General features: G+C 45.7%; 2 pseudogenes; both read right to left on the reverse strand.

The window, feature by feature from the left end:
- Positions 1 to 2,796: 2,796 nt before the first annotated feature.
- LOC144686207 (large ribosomal subunit protein eL32 pseudogene) overlaps positions 2,797 to 23,191 on the reverse strand; it is a 134,036-nt pseudogene continuing 113,641 nt past the window's right edge.
- Positions 3,220 to 3,339, reverse strand: LOC144687012 (U11 spliceosomal RNA; annotated as a pseudogene).

The following is a 23,191-nucleotide window of genomic DNA, read 5'->3' on the forward strand; positions in this document are numbered from 1 at the left end:
GCAGGACAAACAAGGTACAGATAGCCCTAGTGGGGGTGGGGTGGGGTGAAGGAATCAAAAAAGGCTAAAAGGTAGAGATAAAACAATGGATGGAAATACATTTAAAAATAATGGAAGTAGGTGGGAAAAGAAAAATGTATATAAATTATTGGAAAAAAAAGCGGGGGGGAATTGGAAAGGAGGTGGGTATAGAGGAGAGAGTTCATGATCTAAAATTGTTGAACTCAATATTCAGTCTGGAAGGCTGTAAAGTGCCTAGTCGGAAGATGAGGTGCTGTTCCTCCAGTTTGCGTTGAGCTTCACTGGAACAATGCAGCAAGCCAAGGACGGACATGTGGGCATGAGAGCAGGGTGGAGTGTTGAAATGGCAAGCGACAGGGCGGTCTGGGTCATGCTTGCAGACAAACCGAAGGTGTTCTGCAAAGCGGTCTGCGTTTGGTCTCTCCAATGTAGAGGAAACCGCATTGGGAGCAACGAATGCAGTAGACTAAATTGAGGGAAGTGCAAGTGAAATGCTGCTTCACTTGAAAGGAGTGTTCGGGTCCTTGGACGGTGAGGAGAGGGGAAGTAAAGGGGCAGGTGTTGCACCTTCTGCAGTTGCATGGGAAGGTGCCGTGGGAGGGGGTTGAGGTGTAGGGGGTGATGGAGGAGTGAACCAGGGTGTCCCGGAGGGAACGATCGCTGTGGACTGCCGCCGTGGGAGTCGGTAGGCTTGTAATGGATATTGGTGGACTGAAATTGAGACAGAGGTGTTAAGGAAGGAGAGGGAAGTGTCAGAGATGGACCATGTGAAAATGATAGAGGGGTGGAAATTGGAAGCAAAATTAATAAATTTTTCCAGGTCCAGACGAGAGCATGAAGCAGCACCGAAGTAATCATCGATGTACCAGAGAAAGAGTTGTGGGAGGGGGCCAGAGTAGGACTGGAACAAGGAATGTTCCACATACCCCATAAAGAGACAGGCATAGCTGGGGCCCATGCAGGTACCCATAGCCACACCTTTTATTTGGAGGAAGTGAGAGGAGTTTAAGGAGAAATTGTTCAGTGTGATAACAAGTTCAGCCAGACGGAGTAGAGTAGTGGTGGATGGGGATTGTTCAGGCCTCTGTTTGAGGAAGAAGCGGAGAGCCATCAGACCATCCTGGTTGGGGATGGAGGTGTAGAGGGATTGGACGTCCATGTTGAAGAGGAGGCGGTTGGGGCCAGGGAACTGGAAGTTGTTGATATGATGTCGGGTATCAGAGGAATCATGGATGTAGGTGGGAAGTGGACTCTGCACCATGCCAGGAAGAGGGAGCATTGCAGAATCTAGGAAGCTTTTTTGTTTGGGTGATATGGGGTGCAGAAATATGAGGAAAAATCCTCTGATTCAGGAGTGGAGAATGTGTTGTGGGATAACAATATCAGTGTCACTAAGTATTGTAGAACTAGGGGATGGGTCTGATAGGTTTGGGTATTTGGGGCTATCACTAGTGAGCATGTAAATGGTCTGGTTTGAAGTGTTTACTGCCTGCCTTAAAATGGTTGGGGGGGGGCAAGACAATGCCATTTCCGGAAGGAAGGGGCACATTCCCAAAAGGACCAGGGAACATTGGACCACATTCCTCTCTACCCTCAGATTTCCAAAACCCTTCACCCGTAAGTGCACTTTGTTTTTTCTTAAAATTTAACTAATACCTAATTTTTAATGTGTTTTATATCATAAAACCAGAAGGAATTCATTTAAATACAGATTTTGTTTGATGCATTAGAAACCTTATGGTTAACAAGGCAACACGTGTCAGAAGTCTCAGAACGCTTCATGAAGTAAACCCGCAATGTCAGAACAAGCCCCATCTGTAAAGATTTTTAATGGAAATGGGTTCAGAAGCCAGTTAGTTGTTATTCAAAGATTCCTTTTATAGATTTTTCCCCCAAATCTGTTATTATTCTGACGGTTAACCTGACTGGAGGGCACAAGAATAAGCATGGATGATATATCATGCCCAGCTTTTAACTCGGTTTCTGTAATGGCAACAACATCATATCCATTAAGTGGTGAGGATCAGTGGGGGAGTAACAGCGGCCTGCATTTTTTGAGAGGTCTCTTTAAGGATCCCCCATTAATTATACCTCATTAAGGTCTGTTTTTTCTGAATGCTAATGCCGACTGCCTCAGGACAAACCAATCTTGCAGTGGGGGTCTCAAACAGGTGGTAGGCCCTTTATTTGCATCTCCAGAGGGATAAATGTCTGCTACACACATGAACCCTAGTTGCTGATATCTTGGCCTTTATTGCCATGGTGCACTTTCGGCTTGTATTTCGTATGCATTTCCTCCCTGCCATATTGGAGACTGTTGCATGTCCAAATTTCTAGGCCAATAATTTCAATGCTGACGTGTGAGGAGACAAGGTAAGGAATAAAAAAAAATAAACAAAAATAAACTAAACCAAACTAAATGCAAACAAAGGAACTAAAAAATCCTAGCTTGCATGCATTCACAAATGGGCTAAATGTACTCTAAAAGGCCATCAAGCATGTTTGCAAACTCAGTTTTGCAGGTGCCACATTTCTGAGGCACTCTACATAAAATACTGTGTAGATAAATACAGGCTTAATTTACATAATTATTGAATACTTGATGAAACTTTTACATACCTGCAGTCAGAGCTTCCAACAATCTCAGCACTGACCATCTGTACAAAAACAGGTTGCATAATCTTGGCACAGAGTAAGCGCATGGAATACTCTTGGAGGTAGAAATTGGATTTTTTTTTTTGTACTTTAAACCTTTATGAAAGAGATGTAGCTATGCCAGGAAACTTTATTCATTCTCTTCACTGCATGTTCTGGCGTTGGGATTATTGACCTTGATTGCAAGCTGGGCTGCCCTCTCCACTATTGCCTTGTGGTTTTTGGATGGGACATTGTGAGCGATCTCAGTACAGCAAGTCTTGTTGCTCTTCATTAGGACTTCCAGCTCCTTGACATTGTGGACCAGGAATTTCTTGAATCCCGAGGCCAGCATGTGTTTGGTCTTCTTGTTGCTGCCATAACCGATGTTAGGCATCAGAATCTGACCCTTAAGCCTCCTGCGCACTCGGTTGTCAATCCCTCTGGGTTTACACCAGTTATGCGCAATCTTCATATAGCGATCTGACTGGTGATGAATGAACTGCTTTCTGCATTTCTTCACAATGTCCAGCTTCAGAAGTGGCCTTAGGGCATATATTTTTTCGGAGCGCCGAGACAAACGATCACCAGCAGCTCCAAGAAACAAAAATTGTGCTTCTGAAATCTCTTGATATCAATGCCGCATGGATAAAGCGCAACCTATTCACAGCAGAAAGCCTTTTTAAGCCTACTGCACCTGATATTCCCAAGCAGTCTTCCATCCAAGTACTAACCAGGCTTGAATCTGCTTAGCTTCAAAGATCAGATGTTTCAGACTAGTATGGCTGTGGGCAACAGTTTTACAGTCATCTACAGTCCTCCGCTCTACCAGCTGAGCTATCGAAGGGGAGCCCTGGGGGCTTGTCCGGGAAATGAACCCGGGACCTCTCGCAGGGCACGTTGTTCTACCTGTTTTATGAGTGTAAAATAGACACAATGAGGAGCAATTTATGCTCCAAGAATGCCTAAAAAACAACCGATGCAATACTGGGTTGGGCTATTTTTCAGGCATTTGTATGGCCACTTAAAACAGTTATAAATGCTAATGAAGGGTCTGTGCTTGAGAAATTGACTGCTACTAATGGAACAGGGACTGGGCTCACCCCTTTCAGGTTTGAATATAAAACTAGCAAGCAGCTACCACCAAAAATAAGTAAAGTTTTATACAAGTTGGACGTGGGGCAGCACTCCAGAGGTTATACTTCTGGCCCATGATTGACCCTGTTGTCCTTCCCCACCCAGTAATTTACCCGGTGAACATTATCAGTGATGTAGGCAGACTAAATTTACCCATTGACAATGTGCATGACTGGCAGTGGCAACTCAACCAAGTAATGATAATGAGCCCTGAAGCCCGATTTCAATTTGTCTTTTGGCGTGTGCTCTCCGTGTGTGGTGCCCATTTCTGGTCAACAAATGGCCCTCAAGGCACCTGAATCACATGGAACTTTATAAATCCTAATACTCATCATCAGACTTTTTTTCTGAATTATTGATCATTTTGTGGTGGAAAGTCAAAATGTTGTGCTTTTCTTTCTGACTCATCTGTGGTCCCTTGCACTGTGTTGAACAATTTTGCCCTTATTCTCCATCTCAAGAAAAGGTAAAAGAATCTGTAAAGGAATGCACATGGTATGGGCCAAATTGCCTTTGCCAGGCAAAATGGCTTTTTCTTGGCTTTTTGGCATTGATGTGTATGATAAGCTGATCAACACTGCACACTGGCTGAACATTAATAGACAAAATATTTTCCTATTCATACAATTCCCATGAATTGCCTTTTGGGCCTTTGAGTACTACATGAACTTGTTGATTGTTTCTTGAGCCTGTGGGAACACTGCCAATTTGTTGAACAGAATACCTTTTACTCTTTCTCTCTTGTTTTGTGTGTACATTGCAGTCCTCTTGAATAGAGTACCAGGGAACTTTGTGCGGCAAATGTCACCAGATGTTAACTGGAAGGATTTGGTCACAAAGAGATTTAGGCTATGACGACCTTGACTGGTCTGTCAGTTTTGTAGTTTTGTTCTCCTTGTGGAACTGGGCTGCAGCTGATGTGTGTGTGTGTCAGGAATTGGGGGGGGCGGGGGGGGGAACTGGTGGGAGGGCAATAGGAGGAAAGCACAGCCTTCTAAGGCATTAGCAGTCAGAAAAATATAAGTAAAATTAAGTAAGGTGAATGAGTATGTGCAGGGAAGAAGTATCTTCTCTGAGCTTCTGCCATCTGTTTTCATTTTCCTCTTCATAATTGCATTTGAAAGCAGATGTGTGATAAACTGGATAGATTTCTTTGAAGAGACAACCAATATGGTTGATGTGGGGAATGCAGTGGCTGTGGTGTGTATGAACTTTCAGAAAGGTTTCAACAAGGTACAATATGAAAGATTACTAAACAGCATTGGGTGAGGGTAGCAAATTAAATTATAAAGCTCGGTAGAAGGGAGGGAACACAAATAGAAGTTAAGGGCAATTTTGTATAATTGTTGAAAGTTCTTAATGTTTGCCCCCAGGAACTGCCTATATTCATTGTGTGCACCACTGATTTAAATGTAGAGGTCGGAGGAGTGGTGCCCAAATTTACAGCTGATGTTAAAATATGGAGCATAGTAAAAAATCCTGTGGACCAAATAAAGCTGTAAGGGAATATTGATAAATTGATAGAATGGATCAAAAAAGTGGCAGGTAAAATTTAAAGTCAGTAAGCATGAGATGGCACTCATTGGTTAAAAAAGGTAATAATAATAATATATTGCATGGAATGATGTGGAATGGCAGAAGGCTTTGGGGATTTAAGTTTACGAGACTTTAAAATCAAAATTTCAAGTATGTAAAGCTTTAGAAAAGGCTAAAGGAATATGAGGTTTTATTGCAAAAAAAGCATAGAATATATTGGGCAGAATTTTACTGTCGGCGAGCAGGGGGCGGGGCCCGCTTGCCGACGTGCAAAATGATGTAGGATGACATCGGGTGGAACCCCCAATGTCACCCCGCCCCATTTAAATTTTCAGGAAGGCAGGGGCGCAGCAAAATCAGCTGCGGGCCCGCCGACCTGTCAATGGCCAATTGAGGCCATTGACAGGATCAATTAAGCAATTGAAGGACCTGCCCGTCCAACCTTAAGGTTGATGGGCTGGCCAGGAGCCCCGGTGCCAACTAGAAAAAACATGAAACCTCATCCAGTGGTGGGATGAGGTTTCATGTAGGGTTTTAAAAATTGTAATAAAGTTGTTATGTAAAATATGAACATGTCCCAACTCATGTGGCATTGTCACATGAGGGGACATGTAAGGGATTTTTCATTTCTATATTTTTAATATTTTTAAAAGTCGAGGTGATCTCCCTGAGGCTGCACTTAGCCTCAAGGAGATGAATGTGCTCTTTCGTGCGCTTGCGCGAAAGAGTGCACTCTTGATTTTAGGGATTCCCCCCACCTGCACAGGGAGTGCATAGTGCTTCCCGGCGGGCCTTAATTGGCCTGCCCACATAAAATGTCCACCAATATTCATTACAAGCCTACCGACTCCCACAGCTACCTCGACTACAACTCCTCACACCCCGCTTCCTGTAAGGACCCCATCCCATTCTCTCAGTTCCTTCGCCTCTGTCGCATCTGTTCTGATGATGTCACTTTCAAAAACAGTTCCTCTGACATGTCTTCCTTCTTCCTTAACCGAGGTTTTCCACCCACGGTGGTTGACAGGGCCCTCAACCGTGTCCGGCCCATCTCCCGCGCATCCGCCCTCACACCTTCCTCTCCCTCCCAGAACCATGATAGGGACCCCCCTTGTCCTCTCCCCATCACCCCACCAGCCTCCGCGTTCAAAGGATCATCCTCCACCATTTCCGCCAACTCCAGCATAATGCCACCACCAAACACATCTTCCATTCACCACCCTGGCGGCATTCCGCAGGGATCGTTCCCTCCGGGACACCCTGGTCCACTTCTCCATCACCCCCTACACCTCAACCCCCTCCCACGGCACCTTCCCATGCAACCGCAGAAGGTGCAACACCTGCCCCTTTACTTCCCCTCTCTTCACCGTCCAAGGGCCCAAACACTCCTTTCAAGTGAAGCAGCATTTCACTTGCACTTCCCTCAATTTAGTCTGCTGCATTTGCTGCTCCCAATGCAGTTTCCTCTACATTGGAGAGACCAAACACAGACTGGGTGACCGCTTTTCAGAACACCTTCGGTCTGTCCGCAAGCATTACCCAGACCTCCCTGTCGCTTGCCATTTCAACACTCCACCCTGCTCTCATACCCACATGTCCGTCCTTGGCCTGCTGCATTGTTCCAGTGAAGCTCAACGCAAACTGGAGGAACAGCACCTCATCTTCCGGCTAGGCACTTTCCAGCCTTCCTGACTGAATATTGAGTTCAACAATTTTAGATCATGAACTCTCTCCTCCATCCCCACCCCCTTTCTGATCCCCCTTTTTTTTCTAATAATTTATATAGATTTTTCTTTTCCCACCTACTTCCATTATTTTTAAATGTATTTCCATCCATTGTTTTATCTCTACCTTTTGGCCTGTTGCGATCCCTTCCCTTCCCCCCACCCCATCCCCACTAGGGCTATCTGTACCTTGCTTGTCCTGCTTTCTACCCTTAATTAGCACATTCCTTAGATAATATCACCATCGTCAACACCTCTGTGTCCTTTTGTCTGTGACATCTTTTGGCCATCTCCACCTTTCACTGGCCCTGTATCCACTCTACCTGTCCCACCCCCCTTGCTTAAACCAGCTTATATTTCGCCTCTTTCTATTTTTACTTCGTTCTGTTGAAGAGTCATACGGACTCGAAACGTTAACTGTGCTCCTCTCCGCAGATGCTGCCAGACCTGCTGAGTTTTTCCAGGTATTTTTATTTTTGTTGTAGTTTAAGGGAAATTAGGTATGGGCAATAAATGCTAGCCTTGCTGGTGATGTCTACATTCCATGAAGGACCAAGAGAAAAACCTAAAATCTTTGTAAGACTATATTTGGAGTACTGTGTATGATTTGGACTCCGCATCATGCCAGGAAGAGGCAGTAGAGAGAGCACAATGGAGAATTACTAGGGCTAGAATTGTATGGCCCTGCCATGGCGTGTCTACCCCTGGTGGATAGGCAAGACATTTAAATCTCCAATCAGCTCAGTGGGACTGTGAAATCCTAGCCTAGGATTAAGTCAGGTGTTAGCAAACACAAATATGAAGAGCGCTTGAAAAGTAGGGACTGGTTTCATTAGAATAGAGATTATGGGTGATTTGAGATAGATTCTAAAAATTATGAAGGGTAGGTGGAAACATACATTGTTTGAGGTGTTAAGAATGAAGAGACATTGATGTGAAATTAGATAGAAGAGATTTAGGTCCGGCGGCAGGAAAAAACTTTTTAAACAGAATATTATTGCCAAAATTTTGCCCTCGTCAGGCGGGGGCGAGCAGGAGCAGTGCGGTAGCAGACTGCCGCCCGCAATCGGGCCACAGCCGCGATTTCACGCTGGCAGGCCAATTAAGCCCTGCCCAGTGTGAAAGCTGGCTGCAGAATGTTCGAGAAGGTGTGGGCGGGGACAGGGTCCTGTCGGCCGTCTGGTCCAATGGTGACCCGGTGGCCAGTTCAAAAGCGGCGCAGGCAGCCCCAGGGAGGCTGCCCCCATTGAAGTTGCTGCAATGGCATGGCTGCAAATGAAGGTGTAGACGCCAGGCGGGAGGTGAGGTCGGCTGGGCATTCGGCACCATGTTTTTCCAATGAATGCCTCGCCGCCGTCTTAGAGGAGGTGGCTGCCAGAAGGGACACCCTTGTCCCCAGAGATGCGAGGAGGAGGCCACCACACCTCACAAAGAGGGCATGGGAGGAGGTGGCAGCCTTGGTGAGCAGTGACAATGTGGTGTGGCGCACCTAGGTGCAGTGCCGGAAGAGATTTAATGACCTTCTGCACTCAGGAAGGGTGAGTACCATATTGGCATGGATCAGTGTTTTGGGCTGGCCATCCCCCCATGGAGCTCAGGGGTGTTAGAGTCTGAGTGCCAGCTGGCAATCACGCCGGAGTTGGCCAAGGGGCTGAGCCCTGGCTGCTTGGACTGAATGCCTTGCGGCTCGAGGGACACAACTCGGTTATACCGTGCAAGGTGCTCCTCAGGTGGGGTTGGCCAGGCTGCAATGGCGCTGCAGGTAGAGAGTGGACTAATCAATGCTCCTCTGTCCTTTCAGGAGAAGACATCCCATAACAATATTTAGAGGTCACGGACTGGCGGAGGACCCCATACCTCCTCATCCTCTCCAGACACGAGCAGGAGGACTTGGAGCTCAAGAGGCGCCATGCACCTCAATGAACCGGCCGCGGAAAGGCTGGGGTGCCAATCAAAGGTAAGAGTGCAGTGTCGTCAGGTGGGAGTTTCAGATGCTACAAATATTCTTGATGGAAGCCTCCAGACTGGATCCCTCATTGATCATTGAAAGATGATTGCATAAGACCATAAGATGTAGGAGCAGAAGTAAGGCATTCGGCCCATCGAGTCTGCTCCGCCATTAAATGAGATCATGGCTGACCTGATAATCCTCAACTTCACTTTCCTGCCTTTTCCCCATAACCCTTGATTCCCTTACTGATTAAAAATGTGTCTATCTCAGCCTTGAATATACTTAATGACCCAACATCTACAGCCCTCTGTGGCAAAGAATTCCACAGATTAACTACCCTCTGAGAGAAGAAATTCCTTCTCATCTCTGTTTTATGTGGGTGCCCCCTTACTCTGAGATTATGCCCTCTGGTCCTAGACTCTCCCACAAGGAGAAACAACCTCTCAGCATCTACCCTGTCAAGCCCCATAAGAATCTTATATGTTTCAAATAGATGCTTCTCATTCTTCTAAACTCCGATGAGTACAGGCCCAAACAACTCAACCTCTCCTCATAAGAAGATCCCTCCATCCCAGGGATCAACCTAGTGAACCCTCTCTGGATTGCCTCCAATGCCAGCATATCTTTCCTTAGATGCAGACCTCTATTGCCTCACCAGGGTGCCTGGCATGCACAGTGACAGTATGATGACTTAAACTAATGACATGTCCTTCTTCTCCCTGATCCGCCACCAAGCAGCCAAGTGCAGGACCTCCATGAGTTACCCCTGACCCTGGAGGACCGCCATGCTCCAGAAGCACCTGCGTCACACCCAATCTCTGAAGCAGGCAGCAGCGCAGATACCAGCACCTCGGTAGGCATTAGTTTGGCGGCTAATGTCTCGGTGCACATTGGTGAGGGCACTTCACACTCACTTGAGGTGCAGGCGGAGGCAGAGAGTACCCAGGGTGTTGGCAGTCAGAGGACTGCTGGGAACCAGGATGATGCTCAGTCGAAGACTGATGATGAGCCTCTGGAGTCGTCCTTCAGACAGCAGATGCTGGATGTCCAGCGGGGTGTACAGGAGGATCTGGCAGAGATCCATGAGGGTATGCGTGCCATGGCCTCTGTTGCAGAGGAGTCCATGAGGTGCATCAGCACTGTGTTGACCCTCATGGCCAAGCGCACTGCCTCCTCCATTGAGAGAATGGTGACTCTCATGGATAGGTAGCTCCAGGTACAGAATCAGGGGCCCTTGGGGCTGCACTCGGACCTGCAAGCCCTCACACAGGCAATGACCTCAGGTGGTCAGTGTCCGTGTGTGAGATGGATGAGGCACCCAGTATCCCAGCTAGGTGCCCATCCATCAATGGCGAGCAGGGAGGTCCAGAGCGACCTCACATTGGCACACGAGCTGCTTGTCATCTCCGTGGGTTCCTCTCAGGGTGCTCTGGGTGACGGCAGCAGCTCTCCACCCCCCAGCCAGTGACAGTGGCATCTGATGAGGCTGTGGTGACTGGGCAGTTGCCAGCCGTGGCACTGCCCGCTCCCTTCCCGGTGGGGCCAGCACAGGCTCCACTGGCCAGAGGATGAATGCCTAGGTCATCAAGGCCAACAAGACACCAGAGTCAGCAGGCTGTCTCCAATGCCAGTGCCAGCAAGGCAGGAGCACCTAGACGTAGCACCCATAAATGTAAGTTTAAAGCACCTTAAGCATAAGAGGACTGGTCACGGGTGATCTTTTGTTCTCCCATTTTTTTTCCTGTTTTTCATCAACACCTGATATTGTTCTGTTCATAATCTGTGAGTGCTAGCATTATATTACATTTGCTTTTACGTTAATGGCCTGAGTATGCTTCATTTGTTTTGTAGGTGCAGGATAGGCCATTATGTAATGATGGAAGTTGGTGGCTTGAAACTTTGTTGCACAGGCACTGAGTGTATCTTGGGGGGCAAGGAAAGGGTCATTTCTGAGATCCAGGCTGGTGGTAGCAGTCCTGGCATGAGGTTGTAGCACTTATTTGGCAGCCTAGCTGAAGGAGCGTTGGATCAAGGTTTCCCTGGTGTCCCTGCCTCTTTGGAGGCTACTGAAGTCTGGCTCCACGCCCTCAGTGTTCTCCTCACTGTGCTCCTCCTCTGACTCACCACTGGATTCATCATCTGTGGACTGTGGAGCTGCATCAAGATCCTCCTCCTCCAGTGAGTTCCCCCTTGCCAGTGCCAGATTGTGGAGAGCGCAGAATGCAACCACTCTCAGTGACACCCACTCTGGAGGGTATTGCAGTGCACCCCCTGAACAGTCCAGGCATTGGAAGCACATCATGAGAAGACTCATGGTTCTCTCTACCACTGCCCTTGTGGAGACATGGATCCTGTTGTACCGCTGCTCTGCCTCTGTTCTTGGATGGTGGAGAGGCAGCATAAGCCACCTTTTCAAGGTGTCACCCAGCAGCCATCCATCCAGTCGGGCTGGAGCACTGAAGAGCCTCGGCACCTGGGAGTGTCTGAGGATGTAAGCGCCATGAGAGCTGCCAGGGTACCTTGCACAGACTTGCAGAATCAGCATCCTGTGATCACACACTATCTGCATGTTCATGGAGTGGAAGCCCTTCCTGTTGATGAAGGCACCCGGCTGACCCGCTGGCGCCTTGATGGCTACATGTGTGCAGTCTATTGCACCCTGGATATGGGGAAACACAGCAATCGCTGCAAAGCCTCTGGCTGGCTCAGCCTGGCTGGCCTCGTCCATATGGAAATGAATCAATGTCATTACCCACCTGAATAGAACTTGTCACCAGTTTGAGGCAGCTGTGGACAGCTGATTGGGAGACTCCACATAGATCAACCACTGAACACTGGAAAGAACCAGAGGCATAGAAGTCGAGGGCCACTGTGACCTTCATAGCCATTGGTATGGGATATCCACCCACAAAGTCAGAGCTAATCTCAGGACGGATCCTCTGACATATGGAGGCCACTGTCTCCCTTGAGAGGTGGAGCCTCTTTTGGCATTGCATGTCAGGCATATTGAGGTAGCTGCATCACCACCTGTAAACCCTAGCTGCAGGATAATGGTGTCTTCTAGTACCTTCAGCCTTGAACTACCTGCTGGCCCTGCGCCCCTTGTGCCTGCACCTCTCTTCCCACAGGTCCCTCCCCTGGAGGCTGCATTGGGGTATGTGGCCTCCTCTCCCTTCTGCCCCTCTCTTCCTCCTCAGAGGAGGTGCCTCCAGCAGAGACCACAATCTGCAATACCAGGATAAAGGAATGCTGCCTGATCCCTGAAAGGGTCCACACGGACTGAATTCTCAGGGGGCCTTGGAGACATCAATGAGTTCTGAAATGAAGCCTGGAAATGCTAAGAATGAAGCCCCGAACAAGTACTGAGAAGCACAGCAAACCATCTCCAAAACTCCTCACTACTCACACTGGCAATGCTGCTCACCCTTTTTATCCTTCCCATTGATGAACTTTTGCAAATTGTGGGCTGCCCGCCTGCCCATTTTGCCCGTGCAATGAGCAAAAAATTGTATGGACAACATTAAATCGCCATCAATTGTGTTGTCAAGAGCCTTAGCTGGCCTGTTAATTACTGGTGATCGCGGCTCTGACTCCCCCTTGTGTCCCCTGAGTGAAATATCACGCGAGTGCGCAATGCCATCGGGACACTTGCCCAATGTCATCGTACATCATTTTACGCTTGTTCGGGTTGGACATGCGCCCGCCTGACGAGTGGAAAATTCTGCCCTATGATTTCGTGAAATCCACTATCAGAGTTAGTGATTGAAGCAGAGGTCATGGCTGAAAGTATAAAGCCCACATCTCCACACCAGCAGCCGGCTTGGAGGCTGAGGTCAGGGGAGGGGAACATAAGATCGGGTGGGATGGCAAGGAGTGCCATGCCTGTCACCTTCCCGCCACCACTGGTATTTTACCAGTAGCAGAGAAGGTGGCGGGTGGTCTGCCTGCCCTTCAGTCAATTGAGGCCCTTAAAAATAACCAATTAAGGTTCACTTAAGAGCATCTTCTCTCCACCGCTGGTATTTTACCAGTGATGGGGGCACTTTGCCACCTGCAGAGGCTGCCCATTTCAAGCTGGCAGCTTGCTTACAGGGTCCGGGGTGGGGGGAGGGTGATCCCTCCTGACTGGGCATGGTGGGTCCTCCCCCCCGCTCAGGCAGCAAGGACCATCCCTGCAGGAAGAACACTCCCTCTCTCGTGAGCGACCTCCCCCCAACCCTCCATCCTCTCCAGGGCCTACCCGATTGTCTCCGGTGATCACTGACCCCACTTAATTGAACTCTGGGCCTGCTCGTTGGTCCGGTGACTGGCTGTGGTGACTGGCCGCCATTCCTGGTAAAATCCCTGTCCAGGTCTTGAATTTTTCAGTGTGAGTTAATTTCCAACGTACCCAAGGAAAAATGAAATCCAGATAACTTTAATGATCACATCTCACCCTGCTGGCTAACTTTCCAATGGGAATAAGTGAAAAGTCAGTGGGAAGGAGCTGAAAATTCCATAGCACAGTATCCACCCACTGAAAGAAGAGAGGTGGCAAGATATGTTTTGGGCACTGTGTGCATTGCCCTAATTTCAATTCTGGGGAGAGATCTGGGTGGGAGAAGCCTATGGCTCACTGTGACACCCCAAGGGGCATTCATGCTTCTACTGACCCAATCCAGGAGATAAAAAAAAATTACTTTTCAGGCTCTCTTCAATTCTCACTCCCCTTCTGACTTGCTTCAGTCCAGAGGGGAGATTACAGCAGCATGTCCAATCAGACCCTAGTTCAAACTATTTGGCCCTGATGGTGGATATGCATGGAAGAAGCCCGGTAGATCTGGGGGAGGGCGGGTTAAATGTGCAGATGGCTGAGCCTGGCGATTTCAGGATGGGTAAGTAAATTGGAGCACTTCAGCTGCATAGCCACCTAGTTTCCATGGACAGGCTATCTTAAGATCACAGCCCTATTCCACCTCCCCCATGGCAACATTTTAAAATAAGTCAGATATGCAGATAAAGGGAAAGAGAAGAAAGGGATTTAAAAAAATTATTTGTTCATGGGATATTGGTGACACTGGCAAATCCAGCATTTATTGACCATCCCTAATTGCCCTTGGGTAGGTGGTGGTGAGCTGCCTTCTTGAAGTACTGCAGCCTGTGTGGTGTAGGTACACCCACAGTGCTGTTAGAGAGGGATTTCCAGGATCTTGACCCAGTGACATTGATGGAATGGCAACTTAGCTGCAAGTCAGGATGGTGGGTGACTTGGAGAGGAACTTGCAGCCGGTGTCATTCTGATGCGTCGGCTGCTCTTGTCCTTCTGGGTGTTGGAGACTGTGGGTTTGGAAGGTGCTGTCAAATCGGCTTGGCAAGGAGCTGCAGTTCATCTTGTAAATGATACACACAGCTGCCACTGTGAGCCAGTGGCAAGGGGAATAAGTATCTAAGGTGGTGGATGGGATGGCGATCTAGCAGGCTGATTTGTCCTGGATAGTGTTGGGCTTCTTGAGTGTTGTTGGTGCTCCACTCAGCCAGACAAGTGGAGAGTATTCCAGCACAGTCCTGACTTGTGCTTTTAGATAGTGGACAGACTTTTGGGGTGGGGGTGGGTGGGTGCGGTCAAGTGGTGAGTTATTCACTGTAGAATTCTGAGCCTCTGACCTGCTCTTGTAGCTACAGTATTTATATGGCTAGTCCAGTTCAGTTTCTGGTCAATGGTAACCCACTCAAGATGTTGATAGTTGGGAATTCAGCAATGGTAATGTCATTGAACATTGAGGGAAGATGGTTTTCTTCTCCCTTGTTGGAGATAGTCTTTGCCTGGCACTTGGGTGGTGCAAATGTTACTTGCCTCCTATAGCCTTAGCCTGAATATCGTCAAGGTCTTGCTGCTTGTGGGCACAGACTGCTGCAGTATCTTGGGAGTTATGAATGGCACTGAAAACCATGCAATGATCAGTGAACATCCACACTTCTGACCTTAAAATGGAGGGAAGGTATTTGATGAAGGTCTTTGATGAAGTAGCTGAAGATAGTTAGGCCTAGGACACTATCCTGAGAAACTCCTTCAGCAGTACCCTGGAACTTAGGTGACTGACCTCCAACAACCACAACCATTTTACTTTGTGCTAGGTATGACTCCAGCCAGTGAAGAGCTTTCCCCCACCTCCCTATTTCTATTGACTTCAGTTTTGTTAGGGCTCCTTTGATGCCACACCAGGTCAAATGCTGCCTTGATGCCAAGGGCAGTCATTCTCACCTCACTTCCAGGAATTCAGCTTTTTTGTCTACATTTGGACCAAGGCTGTCATGGTGTCTGGAGCCAAGCAGCCCTAGTGGAACTCAAGCTGCCCTTGGGAGCAGGTTATTGCTGAGTAGGAATTGCATGATCGCACTGTTGATGACACTGTCCATCACTTTTCTGATGATTGAGAGTAAACTGTTGGGTCAGTAATTGGCTGGATTGCATTTGTCCTGCTTTTTGTGGACAGGACATGCCTGGGCAACTTTCCACAGTTGGAAGATGCCACTGTTGTAGCTGTACTGGGACAATTTGGCAAGCAGTGCGGCTAGTTCTGGAACACAAGTCTTCATCATCACAACTGGGATGTTTTCAGGGCCCATTGGCTATGCTGTATCCAGTGTGTTCATCAATTCCTTGCTTTCATGTACAGTGAATCAAATTATATGAAGACTGGCATCTGTGATGCTGGGGACCTCAGGAGGAGGCTGAGATGGATCATCCACTCAACACTTCTGGCTGAGAATGGTCGCAAATGCTTTAGCCTTGTCTTTTACACTGATGTGCGGGCTTCCCCATCATTTAGGATGGGAATATCTGTACAGCCTCTTCCTCCCATTGGTTGTTTAATTGCTCATCACGATTCTTGATGGAATTTGGCAGGTCTGCAGAGCTTTGATATGATCTAGTAGTTTTGGGATCACTCACCTCCAACTATAGAAACTAGCAAGCAGATGGAATGCAGTTAACTTCTCATGTGAAGAATAAACACATATGTGCAAATAAACAGCTTGATTCCATGTTGTAATTTGTAGATAATGTTCATTGGGAAATTCATGTCCCAGTGCAAGGCAGAGTTTTGAGCAGAGATGACTAAAACTAGCTACAGTCCCAAATGAACCCCCAAGCACTGAAGAAATTGATATTACAGGAATAGTAGCACCAATGTTCTGTTGCAGGACAGCCTCTTTAACGTAATAGCCTGACCCAGGAAATGCACTACCACAAATTATATAATGGCTGTTAATAATTGGGATTGGGTTTGGAGTGAAAGTTGGAGGACATGGAGTTGGACAGGTTAAACCATGCCCCTTTAACTCTAGTTATAAGAGTCTGGTTGGTGGAGGTGGCCTCTAAGACCCCATTTTACTCCACTTACTCTCCCAAATCTGTTCCAAAACAGGAAATAATTCAAAGCAAAATGTCAGTCTTGCACAAGCCTTGTCAAACATTGCAATATTACTTTCCCATCTATGTAACTGGTTGATGATGTAAACTGGCATCCTTTTTTGCTAAATCTTATAATGAATTGGAAAATTCCAAAGCGTTTGATTACTTTTAAAATTATTCAGAGATTAAATTGTTAGAAAACATCAACAGTTAACATAACTCAAAATAATTTCTCATTTAAGGACAACCAAGATAGAAAAAGATTAGATGTACCTTTACCGTAGTAATGCGGAGGGAAAATGATCTTAAGAGGCAGCAATTGCTGTGGAAATAAGATTCATTCCAAATTAACAAGCTAATAATTAAAAAGGAAGGAAAGGCTTGCATTTACATAGCACCTTTCATGATCTGAGGATGTTCCAAAGTGCTTTACAGCTAATGAAGTACTTTTGAAGAATGCCCGCTATTGGAACGTAGGAAAGACAAAAGCCATTTTGTACACAGCAAGCTCCCACAAACAACAATATGATAATGACCATAATCTGTTTTAGTTATGTTGATTGAAGGATAAGTATTGGTCAGGTCACCCAGATTACTCCCCTGCTCTTCTTTGAATGGTGCCATGGGATCTTTTATGCCCACCTGGGAATGTGGACATGGTCTCAATTTAACATATTATCTGAAAGATGACACCTCTGACAGTACAGCCTTCCCTCAGTACTACACTGTAGTCTCAGCCTTTTTCGAGTGGGACTTGAACCCAAAACCTTCAGACTCAGAGGCAAGAGTGTCACACTGAGTCATGGTTGAAACCGATTTAATCAGAGAGGCCTATTATTACCTACCCTACCTTACCCTACCTTTCAACTTCAATAAGTGATCCCACCCATAATTACCACCCAGCCCCATTCCTATAGATTATTCCTTTTAATACCAAAAGCAAAAGTAAATTCCATTGTTCTAAGTTAGCATACATTTCAGTAGGAGATCATTTTCAATTTCATCACCTTGGTGAGAACATGGTTTACTTCAGTGGAATAGAAATCGGGCAGAATCTAAAATATGTGGTACTCTTCTCCACTAGGATATCAACTAAATGATAAAAAATACTCCCAAAGGGTTTGCAATAATAATTCTCCAATTGTTATGAATTGGAAATTAGAACTTTGGCTATTTATTTTAAATAATGCAAGCAAAGCATAAGAAATGTAAGTAATTCATCATGAGGCAGCTGCTGTAAGGAAAATGTTGCAACCAAAGTCTAAGGGCAATATTATACCAAGATTCTACAGCTATTACTGAAAAATAAATAGTTAATCTTTGCAGATGTTTAACCTCCTGCTATTTGAGAGAGTTGAAACTGTGAAGCTCTGAAGGAGATTGATATCAAATCATTATACCACAGTGTGGTCTCAGAACCCATGGGGTAAACAATATATAGTGATGCATACAGAAATTATTCCTACAGGCAAATCAAACTTGATCCACAAAAGATTGTTATGCTACAAATCTTTAATTTCTAAAATGTTTTCTAATCATAATAAAAAAACTTATTTTTGAGGAGCTGAGCACTACACTTAACAATGTAAATGTGGTGTAGCCAAGCTACAGTCATCTGAATTGAAATTAGTTTAAGTTGCAGCCTCCTCAAGCCTGCAGGAGTGTTTGGACTAATGCAAAATCATGCTATGGTGATAATTGATAAATCAATCCAAGGAACTCTTAAATTCTTTTGACTGCACATTCATTTTACTGATTGGAAAATGCAAATGAATTCTTCTCAATAAATTAAAATAAAATTCTGGTTGAAACAGTAGAATGTATCTCCCGTTCATCTTTGACTTGGGCCATGGAATTTTTTAAGCTCACCAGGAAATGTAGATAAAGGCTTTTGCCTTTGCTATATGAGAACTAACTGTAATATCTCATTGGAAAGACAGTGTGCAGAATTTAATGCCCTCCCTGACTTGGAACTATATTGCCGTTCCTTCACTGTCGCTGGGTCAAAATCCTGAAACTCTCTTCCTAACAGCACTGACGGTGTACCTACACATCAAATGTTGGGTTATATTCTGAAAAGGAAACATTTGCAGGGCGACGGGGAAAAGGCAGGGTAATGGTACTAGGTGAATTGCTCCTTCAGAGGACCAGCACAAACACAACAGGCCAAATGGCCTCCTTCTGTGCTGTAATCATTCTATTATTTTAAAAATTCTTTCACGGGACGTGGGTGTCGCTGGCTAAGCCAGCATTTTTATTGCCCATCCCTAATTCCTTGAGAAGGTGGTGGTGAGCTGCCTTCTTGAACCACTCCAGTCCATCTGGAGCGGCTTCTCCCTCAGTGCAGTTTGGAAGGGAAATTCCATGATTTTTTTTCCCAACAACAGTGAAGGAATGGAAATAAAGTTCCAAGTGAGGATGATTTGTGGCTTGGAAGTGAATTTGCAGGTGGTGGTATTCCCAAGCATCTGCTGCCATTGCCCTTCCAGGTGGTAGAGGTCATGGATTTGGAAGATACTGTTGTAGGAGCCTTGGTGAGTTGCTGCAGTGCTTCTTGTATATAGTGCACACTGCTGCCACTGTGCATCAGTGGCAGAGGGAGCGAATATTTAAGTTGGTAGATGGGGTGCCGACCATGTGGGCTGCTTTGTCCTGGATGGTGTTGAGCTTCTCGAGTGTTGTTGGAGTCGCAATCATTAAGGCAAGTGGAGAATATTCCATCACACTACTGACTCTTTTTTTTTATTCTTTCATGGGATGCTTATCCCTAATTGCCCTTGAGAAGGTGGTGGTGAGCCCCCCTCTTGAACTGCTGCAGTACATGTGGTGTAGGTACACCCTCAGTGCTGTTAGAAAGGGAGCAACAGTGAAGGAACTTGTGCCCTGTTGATGTTGGACACAACTTTGGTAGCCAGGAGATGAGTTACTCTCCACAGAATTTGCAGTCTTGGACCTGCTCTTGTAGCCACAGTATTTATATGGCTAGTCCAGTTCAGTTTATGGTCAATGGTAACCCCCAGGATGTTGATAGTGGTGGATTCAGCAATGGTAATGCCATTGGATGTCAAGGAGAGATGGCTAGATTCTCTTTTTTTGGAGATGGGCTGCGAATGTTACTTGCCACATTTCAGCCCGAGCCTGAATATTGTCCAGGTCTTGTTGCATATGGACATGGACTGCTTCATTATCGGAGGAGTCACAAATGGTATTGATCATTGTGAAATCTTCAGTGAACATACCCACTTCTGACCTTATGAAAGGGGGAAGGAGATTGATGAAGCAGCTGAAGATGGTTGGGACTAGGACACTATCTGAGGCACTGCTGCAGTGATGTCCTAGGACATGGTTGATCCACCATTTTCCTTTGTCTTTGGCATGACTCCAGCAAGTGAAGAGTTTTCCCCCTGATTCCCATTGACTTAAATTTTGCCAAGGCTCCTTGATGCCACATTGGATTAATTGCTGCCTTGATGTCAAGGACAGTATCTGTCACCCCACCTCTTGAGTTCAGCTCTTTTGTTCATACTGGGACAAAGGCTGTAATGAGGTCAAGAGCTGAATGGCCCTGGTGGAACCCAAACTGAGCATCAGTGAGCAGGTTATTACTGTGTAAGAGCTGCTTGATAGCATTGTCGATGACACATTGCATCACTTTGCTGATGATCAAGAGTAGACTAATGGGGCCGTAACTGGCTGGATTGCATTTGTCCTGCTTTTTGTGGACAGGACATACCCGGTCAATTTTCCACATTATTAGGTAGATACCAGTGTTGCAGTTGTACAGGAACTGCTTGGCTGGGTGAGGCTAGTTTTGGAGCACAAGTCAGTTCTATTGCCGGGCTGTTCTCAGAGTCCTTAGTCTTTGTAGTAACCAGTGCCTTCAGATGTTTCTTGCCATCATGTGAATTGAATCAAATTGGCCGAAGACTGGCATCTGTGGTGCTGAGGACCTAAGGAGATGAATCATTCACTTGGCACTTCTAGCTGAAGATAGTTACGAATACTTCAGTCTTGTCTTTTGCATTCACATGCAGGACTTTCCTATCATTGAGGATGGGGATATTTGTGGCGCTTCCTCCTCCTCCTATTAGTTGTTTAATTGTCCACCATCATTCATGTCTGGATGTGTCAGAACTGCAGAGATTTGATATGATCCATTAGCTGTGGGACTGCTTAGCTCTGTCTATTGCATGTTGCCTATGCTGTGTGGCATACAAGTAGTCCTGTGTTGTAGCTTCACCAGGTTGACACCTCATTTTTAGGTATGCCTGCTGCTGCCCCTGGCATGCCCTCTGCACTCTTCCTTGAACCAGGGTTGATCGCCCCCAACTTGATGGTAATGGTAGAGTGAGAGCCATGAAATTTGAGATTGTGGTTGAATACAGTTCTGCTGCTGCTGATAGCGCACAGCACCTCATGGATGCCCAGTTTTGAGCTGCGAGATCTGTCCTGAATCTATCCAATTTAGCACAGTGGTAATGTCACACAATTTGATGCTTAGTGTGGAGCTGGGACTTTTTCTTCACAAGGACTATACAGTGTTCACTCCTACATGTACTGTCATGGACAGGTGCGTATGCAACAGATAGATTAGTGAGGACAAGGAGTAGTAGGTTTTACTGTCCTGTTGGTTCCCTCATCACCTGCCATAGTCCCAGTCTGCCAACATGTCCTTCAGGACTCGGCCAGCTCGGTCAGCAGTGGTGCTATTGTGCCACTCTTGGTGATGGACATTGAAGCCCCACACCCAGAGTATATTCTCTACTGTTGCCACCCTCAAGCGAATCCTACGTGGAGGGATATTCAGGAGTAGGTGTAATCAGTAGGAGGTTTTCCTTGCCCATATTTGACCTAGTATCATGAGACTTCATGGTGTCCAGAGTCAATGTTGAGGACTCCTAGGGCAACTCCATCCTGACTGTATACTACTTTGCCATCACCTCTGCTGGGTCTGTCCCGCTGATGGGACAGGACTTACCCTGGAATGGTAATGGTGGTAATGGAAATTGGCTGCTGATTAATCGTAATATGTTATATGACCAAGCAATATTATATTTTGTCTAGTATTATATTCACTTTTTAAGTGAATTTTTAAATTCACTTTTTTGTTATTATTCAAAAATGTAATTGCTTATTTGTGTCTTGTTTATTTGTCCATTTATTTTCAGGCTGTTGTGTTCAAGGCTCTAGCTATTCTTATATTTTCCCTCTTTGTTCATGAGGTTAATATTTGACTAATATATTTCATTTTGTTTATTGTTGTACTCTTGAGATGGTTTTATTTTTGTACAAACTTTATACTTGCTGCTCTTTGTAGTGTACTTGCTGATTCAATATTGTGCTATTGTTTAACATGTAATATTTATTTCAGCATAGCATTCCTGCAGTAAACTATCATTTATTTTGAAATCCATTTTTAGTTGTGTTTTGTGGTGGAAGGATTGGGAAAGCAGGTTAATGGTGTGATTTCAGCTGATCATTATGTTGCATATTAGTTTCTTCTTCTTATTATTGGTTAGGATCATGTTGCTATGGTTGTCACAACAGCAAATGTTATTTGGGAGTTGATCAGGCTCATGCTGGTATTGTTAAGGGATGGAAAATCCATCGACCATCTATCCAGACATAATTGGCAGAATTAACCTTGTTGTGAATTCCAGTGCTTATCAAAAGCAAAGTGTGTAAGGTTATGGGGAGGTCACTTTGTTTAATTACGTTGTGTGTAGAGCCTGTACCACTGGAAGTGCATCTCAGCACTTAGCAGACAGAGGAGGCTGCAAAGCGTGATGGAGTGTCACTACTCCGTTGGAGAAGGTTACAATGATGCCCTGGAATAATTACAGAAATGTACTTGTCTGATGACGTTCTTCCAGGCTGGAGACACGGAAACTGTGAATCTCCTCCCTGCAGCCTTGCTCACCCTGACACCATGTCCTTGCGTGGAATTGACAGCAAACCCGCAGCAAACAGGTCCTCATGGAATCGTGCAAGAATGGTCAAGAACATACATGTCCAGATCCCAGCCTAAAATCTGGCCCCTTTTCCATACTCCTGCAAGCATGTTCAATTTAAAATTAGGTTCATGCTGCATGTCTGTAGTAGATTCAGCTAAAAATAATTCTAAGTGACACATCATTGGACATGTGCAGTACTGTTAAACCTTTCAATACTCAGTATAACTAAAGTAATTCAATGTTTATGTATTATTTCCTTTTCTGCGCAAGCCACATTTATTTGGGACATGAACTCAATTGGTGAATAAGGAAAGCAAGAATTGAGCATATACAAACAGATATTTATTATCTTTTTTGGCTCTGATATGTGGATGCATCCAAGCATGTTTCCCAGTGACAGCTGTGCTGTCTCATTAGTTTTAAATCCATTAAAGGTTTTGAGAGAATGAAGGTAATTAGTCAAACTTGGTGTAAATTTGTGGTGGAGCCAGCACAATGCAGATTTTCTGCCGTCCCATGAAAATGGCATCATTTTCTCCCAAGTTTGGCAACTTCCCTAATGGGAATATAATAAGAAAACTTAGGCCTAAATGTATGGACATGCGTTGTAAAATAGCAAAGATAATCGTTTGCCCTATGGTATTATTTTCAGTAATTTCTCAGTGTCAGTCAAAATTCAGGGCCAACTTGAGAAAGGACAAGTAAATTCATTGTGTTTTGGGTACAGGGGCTTGTGACTCATGATCCGCCCATTCTTGTTGAGGGAGACAGCACACAAACTTTTGTATCCTCATTCGAATAATTTCAGTATGTAGCTCAGTGTGACCCATGCTGCCTACTG

This window comes from Cetorhinus maximus, chromosome 11, assembly GCF_964194155.1.
Source record: "Cetorhinus maximus chromosome 11, sCetMax3.hap1.1, whole genome shotgun sequence".
Lineage (NCBI taxonomy): Eukaryota > Metazoa > Chordata > Chondrichthyes > Lamniformes > Cetorhinidae > Cetorhinus > Cetorhinus maximus.